We start from the raw sequence: 8,135 nt of genomic DNA on the forward strand, positions 1-8,135 counted from the left end.
CATCTTACCTATTTTGGTCATGTTGTCAGAAGGGACCATTGCCTGGAGAAGGATGTCATGCTTGGTAGGGTGGAGGGTCGACGAAAGAGGGGGAGGCCTTCAGGGAGATGGATTGATACAGTGGCTGCGATGATGGGCTCGAGTATAGCAGGGATTGTGGGGCTGGCTCGGGATCGGGCAGTGTTTCATTCTGCTGTGCATGGGGTTGCTATGAGTCGGAAACGACTCGACGGCACTTAACAACAACAACAACAACAATCACTAGAGAGTTCAAACTGCCAATCTTTAGGTTATTGTTGTTGTTGTTATGTGCCGTTGAATCAGACCCGGCTCATAGTGACCCCTCCTTATGTTTCCAAGGCAGTATTACTATGGAAGTAGACTGCCCAGCCTTCCCTCCGAGGAGTGGCTGGTGTGTTTGAACCTCCAGCCTTCTGGTTAGCAGTCAAGTGCCTTAGGTACTACGTTACCAGACAAGTGCAAACCATTTGTGTAACCAAGAGATCTTTGTGAACAAAAGAGGATCTTTGTGAAAGATTTAGTGATCAAAGATTTTCAGGCTGATTTTTGACTATTGAGAGCTTTGTGAGTGTGTGTATGTGTGTGTGTGTGTGGTGTGCATGTGGAGCTACCATTCTTCCAATCAGCAAGTAATTTAATCTACATTCTTATTAGATGTGAAGAGAATCTTCCTATGACATCTGACATATTAAGGAAACTCATAATTGATTCAGATGATCATCTTGGTAGACTATGCACCCAAGGTTTTATTATCAATTGAAGAGGAAGATTCTCCTTGTCAAACACTAATCATTTCAATTCCTTACACGTTTTGCTCTACCTTCTATACTAACCAGATAAACAGAAGTAACTGATTAAGATGTGCTATTTTCCATTAAGCTGTGAGTCAATCAGAAACTTAAGAGAATTTATTCTTACCTAAGAATAGGTGCAGTGGTATAGTGCCTAAGCCATTCAACTGCTAACCAGAAGGCTGGTGGTTCAAACACACCAGCCACCTCTTGGAAGGAAGCCTGGGCAATCTATTTCTGTAGAGATACTGCCTTGGAAACGCAAGGAGGGGTCGCTGTGAGTTAGCATTACAGTGAGTGTTTTTTTTTTTTTTTTTTTGTTACCAGTACAAAGCATAAAACACCACTGCTTGTTAATGGAATAATGTAAGTGTGAAATTACACTGAGATTGTTCAGATGTCGTATGGGATATAAAAAATCATGAAACAAATCCATATTTTGGTTAAAGAGAAGACCTACAGAAGATTTACAATTTTATTCAAGAAGGTTTCTTTCATGTTTATTGTTTTAAAAGAATGTTGGTGATTGTAAAGAAAAGGCAAATGTGTAAGTATGCACAGACTTCAATTCAGATTCCTAATAACCATTCTTGAAGTCAATGAATAGAGACCTTCTCTGTGGTGTTAAAGCATTCACTCCAGTTACAGTATTTTAAAACTTAGACCATCTGGAATAATCCTTGGAAATATGTGTCCCACTAATTTTTGTACTACATTCAGAATTCACTGTTTTAATGGATTTCTTCCTGTTACTAAGTTTTATTTCAGTATTGGACACTTGGCATTTTGCCTTTGCTAATTTAAGGAGTCTTACTCAAATGCAAAGAGGAGAGAAAAACAATCTTGTTCATTAGAACAGAGAAAGAGAAGCAATGTTATCTCATTTTGCATTACAGTTCTTTTTTTTTTTTACTCGATAGAAAATTGGTAACTAGGTTATCTAAAGAATACTTTGCAAGATATGTGTTTCTTTGCTCTTTTGTACTAGTATTATTTTTCTGTTGGAGTTAACTGTTGGGAATACTTTATGAGATATCAGCAGTATTTCCGATTGTTAGCTTATTTTTTTCTCCTTTGATATTTGACTTATTATATACCCAAATTGATCATATTGCAATGGAGTATAGTATAACATGGAGACATGCTATCTTTTATGAGTCACTTAGTGAAGTATGCAGAAAATAACCTGTCCTGGGAGTTGGGTGACCCATGAATCTCAGCTCATTTGTATTAAAAAGGACTTGAAGTTTTCTACCCTTTTCCTCCTTTCCTTTCCTTTCATTTACTCATCCATTCAACAAATATTTATCTTTCTCTTGCTTAGAGACAAGGATAAAAAAATATCCTGATGCCTACTTTCTAAGAGCATATAAGTTGGTCAAGGACACATAGTTGTAAATATTATGCAGAATTAAATGTAATGCACAGGGGGCTAATGGTACCTCACTTGGGTGGAGTCAGCAAAATCTCCATGAATGAGTGAGCCCCAAATTAACCTTTGAAAGATCAGTAGAATAAATAAGAAGTATGAAAAATTTTTAGGTTGAGGAATAAGTACATATATAATCATAGGGGCAGGGAACAGAATGATACATTTGGAGATGTACAAATAACTCCATTTAGCTTTGACAAAGGACCTGGCTAAGGAAGTGGAATGACAGGAGATAAAATACCAGTGAAGCTGACAAGATGCAAATCATAAAGGGCCTGATATGTGTTTGAGAAAGATTGTTCTGGTAGAAGCACAGGAGGTTGTTAAGAGGAACAAGACACCAGTTGGAAACCAATGAACAGACAATGAAGACCTGCACTGAGGCAGCAGCAGTGGAATGATGAGGAGGTCAATCTTTGAGGGCTACTAAGGAGATGGATTGGATAGATCCAGGGACTGGCTGGACTGGTGGGTCAACACTAATTTCCTAAATTCTAACTGGGCCAGATTTGAGGATGGTGGAACCACACAAAATAGACTTGAATAGAGATTCAAGTGCAGGCTTTGCGAAAAGTAGTACAATGAATTTTTCTTGCAGAGTTTTATATATCTATATTGTATGTAAATAGTTATGCTCTAAGGGGCCCAAGCCCCCTAGAGCCAGGAAAGGGAGGGAGCAGGAGAGGCCGGGGACCTTCAGAGTGGCAAGATATCCAGATAAAAAGGGGAGGGAAGCAAGGCTAGGCCCCAAGCCCCCTAGAGCCAGGAAAGGGAAGGAGTGGCCAGGGACCACAAAGTGGCAGTAGGTTCCAGGTAGGAATTAGATAAGGGGAGGCCACAGAGGTTTCCCATAAATAAGGGAAGCAAACTTATCTGTCAGTTTGTCATCCTGTGGGGCTGGTATGTTGCTGTGAGGCTTGAAGCTGTACCACTGGTGTTTCAGATGCCAGGAGAGTTGCACATGGTGCACAGGTTTCAATGCAGCTTACAGACTAAGACAGACTAGGAAGAAGTAGGAGGCATCCACTTCTCAAAAATTGGCCAGGGAAAACCTTATGAATAGCAGAGAAACACTGTGTGATACATTACTGGGAAGATTTATGAATAGCTTGGAAACATTGTCTGACACAGTGCAGGAAGATGAGCCCCTTGGGTTGGAAGACACTCAAAATAGGACTGGGAAAGAGTTGTGTCATCAGAGTACAACCAACCTTAATGATATGCATAAAGAAAGTCTTTCAGGACCTCCATGGCTGACATGGCACAATTCAAATTGAGGAGAAATGCCTGCAAACATCCATTAGTATATAGAAACATGGAATGTATGAAGTATGAATCTAGGAAAATGGGAAGTTGTCAAAAACAAAATGGAACACATAAAGATTGATATCCTAGGCATTAGTGAGTTGAAATGGACAGGTTTTGGGCACTTTGAATCCGACAACCATATGATCTCCTATGCTGGACATGACAAAATGAAGAGGAATGGCATGGCATTCATCATCACAAAGGATGTTTCAAAATCTATCTGAAGTACAATGCTGTCAGTGATAGGATAATATCCATATGCCTACAAAAAAGACCCATTAATACTATTATTATTCAAATTTACACATCAACCACCAAAGACAAAGATGAGGAAATTGAAGATATTTATCAACTTCTGCAGTCTGAAATTGACTGAACATGCAGTCAGGATGTGTTGCTTATCACTTGTGATTGGAATGCAAAAGTTAGAAACAAAGAAGAATCACTGGTAGTTGGAAAATTTGGCCTTGGTGACAGAAATAATGCTGGAGATCGCATGACAGAATTTTGCAAGACCAATGACTTGTTCATTGCAAATACCTTTTTCCAACAACACAAACAGTGGCTATACACATGGACTTCACTAGGTGGAGTACACAGGAATCAGATTGACTACATCTGTGGCAAGAGGCGATGGGAAAGTTCAATATCTTCAGCCAAAACAAGGCCAGGAGCTGATTGTGGAACAGACCATCAACTACTCATATGCAAATTCAACTTGAATTTGAAGACAATTAAAACAACTCCATGAGAGACAAAATATGACCTTGAATATATCCCTTCTGAATTTAGAGATCATCTAAATAATAGATTTGATCCATTGAACACCAATGACAGAAGAACCAGAAGAATTGTGGGATGACATCAAGAGCATCATACATGAAGAAAGCAAGAAGTCATTAAAGATATGACAAAGAAAGAAAAGACCAAAATGAATGTCAGAAGAGACTCTGAAACTTGCCCTTGAGCGAAGAGTAGCTAAAGCAAATGGAAGAAACGACAAGATAAAGAGTTGAACAGAAGATTTCAAAGAGCAGCTTGAGCAGACAAAGCCAATTACTGTAATGAAATGTGCAAAGATCTGGAGTTAGAAAACCAAAAGGGAAGAACATGCTTGGCATTTCTCAAGTTGAAAGAAATGGAGGCTCATGGGCACATCCAGTATTCCACTTTTTGTGTAGTATCACAGCCGTGGCATTGAAAAATAGAAAGCTTGTATGTTGATATGTTGCAACAGCTTATCAAGGATATAATATCCATCAAATTGTTATGTAAGGTTTAATTTCCTAAAATCTCCTAAGTGATCAATGTTTCTTTTCCTTGCAAGGATGATAATTTTCCCTTCATAGAGACTGAAAACTTAATTAAACTTTAGTTGCTGTTTAGCCAAACTATAACACAATTTCATTGATTAGAAATGATGAATCATATCCATAAATCCAACAACATTAGGGAATGAAAACATATAATGCAGCACTTTAGGAAAAGTCACTTGAAGGGAAGGAAAGCAATCCTGCAAAACAGGTCATAAAAACAAATATTACGTTTGGCATTTATTTGTTTGAATACTTTTGTTCATTTACTAACAAGTCAATATTATTCTAATAACCCATTTATCAGTGAATATTAGTAACAAGAGAACTTGTTACTGATCTATCTATCCAAATAAGTAGACTGACTATGGGAAAATTCTTTTTAAAGTATATAAAGCATTGTAGGTTTCCATAAGGTGATATAGGTTTACCACAGTAGCCTTACTTAAAACTGCCACCAGGGATATGATGTGTGTGCATTTGTATATATAAGAATCAAATCACCTAAAGAACTTCATTTCAGAGTATCCTTAAATTCTGTGTTTCTATTTAGGCAGAACACTACTTTACTAAAAGATGCACTGTACTATTTTGGAAAAGAAAAGAAAAAACACTTCAACATTACGTAAGAGACAGATGAGAGTGATATTTTTAATATACTTTGCATACTTAATTCAGAATTATTTATAGACATTATAAATGAAGTTAATGGTAAAAAAGACATAACTGATCTATATTCAGAAGAATTCAGCAAGGGCTCTGATTGCAGCAAGAACATGACTGGTAAAAAAAAAAAAAAAAAAGAATCATGATGTCTTATTGTCATCAAAGTAAGAGCAACCTAAAAGACAGGCACTTTAAAAATCCCCTTTGATTTACTAATAGCATTGGAAAGAAGTGTGACATGAAATGGCAGATTGAGAGTTCAAGGTTATTTTGAGTTTTGTAAAGAGACATCAGTGTTTGGGAATAAAGGTGCCAGTCCTTTACTCTGTGACTGGAGAAGCTTTATTCACTGGGAAAAAGTCTCCTAGGGATAAAAGAAATGCTGAAAAATAGTAGAATTAGAATTGAGTTTTTAAAGAGATCAGAGAATTGCTTTATGAGGAAAGGCTAAATCAAAATCAGAAACAGCTTTGTTGTCCATTTGCTTCAGAATTCTAGGACTCCTAGGATTCAATTCACTTCAACAGAACTTTAATTTACTGTTTAGCGTACAATTTCAGGGTCCCTAATAGGAGGATTGCAGGAGATACAGATAGGGTAGGTTCAGTCTATGTCCTCAAAGAAAATCTACATTCCTTCAATGTTGACAGAATCAGAGAAGGGAAAAAATAAAATAATGTAAAATATAAAATGAGAAATTCCTCAAAAGCTATAAATGCAAAATTGTGCAGAGTGAGAGGAAGGAGAGCTTACACTTAACCAGGAGAAAAAAGAAGAGCTTTCTGGACTGGAGGTCATTGATACTGGTCTTGAAGAAGGGATAGGATCTGGATAAGAGATAGAAACAGGTTTTAGCTGCATTGAATTTGGAGAGTTGGTTATAGAGCTGGATTATAGGCTCTTTGAAGGGAAATAGTGAGACACAACACTGGGAAGACATGATGGGTTAGCTGATAGGTGAAATGAGACAGCAGGTGTGGAAATCAGGTAGAGGAGCCTTTGATGATTTTTATGCACAGGTGATTCAGTGTATGTGTGTGGGTGTTTGGCAGACCTTCGTGTAAATCCATAGTCTGATCTTTACATGATGCATGTCCTTGAGCAAGATTAAATTTCTTAGAACATGTATCTCCCTTTCCACTATGAAAATTAGAACTTTTAGTATCTATCTTCAGAAGTTATGAGACTGAAAAATAATGATGTTGCTCATTCTATAAAGCATTTGTCATTAAATATGTATGGTGACTCTAGGCTTTTCTTGCTGTATTTTTTTTTTTTTTCCTAATTATTGGAGCTCTGGTAGCATAGTGGCTAAAGCACTTGACTGCTAACCAGAAGGCTGGTGGTTCAAACCCACCAGCCACTCCTCGGAAGGAAGGTTGGGCAGTCTACTTCCATAATGATACTGCCTCGGAAACCCAAGGAGGGGTTGCTATGAGTCGGGGCCGACTCGACGGCACATAACAACAACAACAATTATTGGAGAAGATGGTTTAAAGTGTTGATTTTGGCTTTTTCTTCTCTGTTGATGTGTGCATTTATTCCTATAAATTGGCCTCTGATCACTGCTTTTGCTGTGTCCCAAATATTTTGGTATGTTGTGTTTTCACTCTCATTTGGTTCAAGGAATTTTTGAATTTCATTTTTTATTTCTTCTATTACCCAGTCATTCTTAAAGAGAGTGTTGTTCAGTTTCCATGTGTTTACTCTTTTTTCCATTGATCTTCCTATTGCTGATTTCTAATTTTACAGCATTGTGATCTGAGAAGATGCTTTGCTGTATTCCAATGTTTTTAAATTTATTGAACCTTGCTGGTAGGGTAGTGCCTAAGATACTTGACTGTTAACCAGAAGGCTGGGGGTTCAAACCCACCAGCCACTCCTCGGAAGGAAGGTTGGGCAATCTACTTCCATATTGATACTGCCTCGGAAACCGAAGGAGGGGTTGCTATGAGTCAGGTCCAACTCAACGCCATGTAACAACAACAACAAAGCTTGCCTTATAGCCTAATATATGGTCTATCCTGGAGAATGTTCCATGTGCACTGGAAAAGAACATACATTGTGCTGTTGTTGGGTGAAGTGTTCTGTAGTTGTCTATGAGGTCAAGTTGGTGGAGTGTATTGTTTAGCTCTTCTGTGTCTTTGTTGAGTTTCTTTCCAGTTGTTCTATCTTTCATTGAAAGTGGTCTACTAAAGTCTCCTTCTATGACTGTGGGAAGCTCTGGTAGCATAGTGCCTAAAGCACTTGACGGCTAACCAGAAGCCTGGAGGTTCAAACCCACCAGCTACTCCTTGAAAGGAAGATTGGGCAATCTACTTCCATTGTGATAAGGCCTTGGAAACCCAAGGAGGGGTTGCTATGATTCAGGTCTGACTTGACAGCACATAACTACAACAACAACTATGACTGTGGAATCATCTATTTGTCTTTTCAATTCTGGTAGTCTGATTCATATATTTTGGGGCTCTTTCATTGGGTCCATACATATTTATTATTTATATCTTCTTGTTAAATTGATCCTTTAATCATTATATAATGTCCTACTCTCTTATGGTGGTTTTGTCTTAAAGCCAGTTTTATCAGAAATTAATATTCCTACTC

The sequence above is a fragment of the Orycteropus afer genome, unplaced genomic scaffold, assembly GCF_000298275.1.
Source record: "Orycteropus afer afer isolate SDZICR_OR568_19922 unplaced genomic scaffold, OryAfe1.0 scaffold00007, whole genome shotgun sequence".
Taxonomy (NCBI): domain Eukaryota; kingdom Metazoa; phylum Chordata; class Mammalia; order Tubulidentata; family Orycteropodidae; genus Orycteropus; species Orycteropus afer.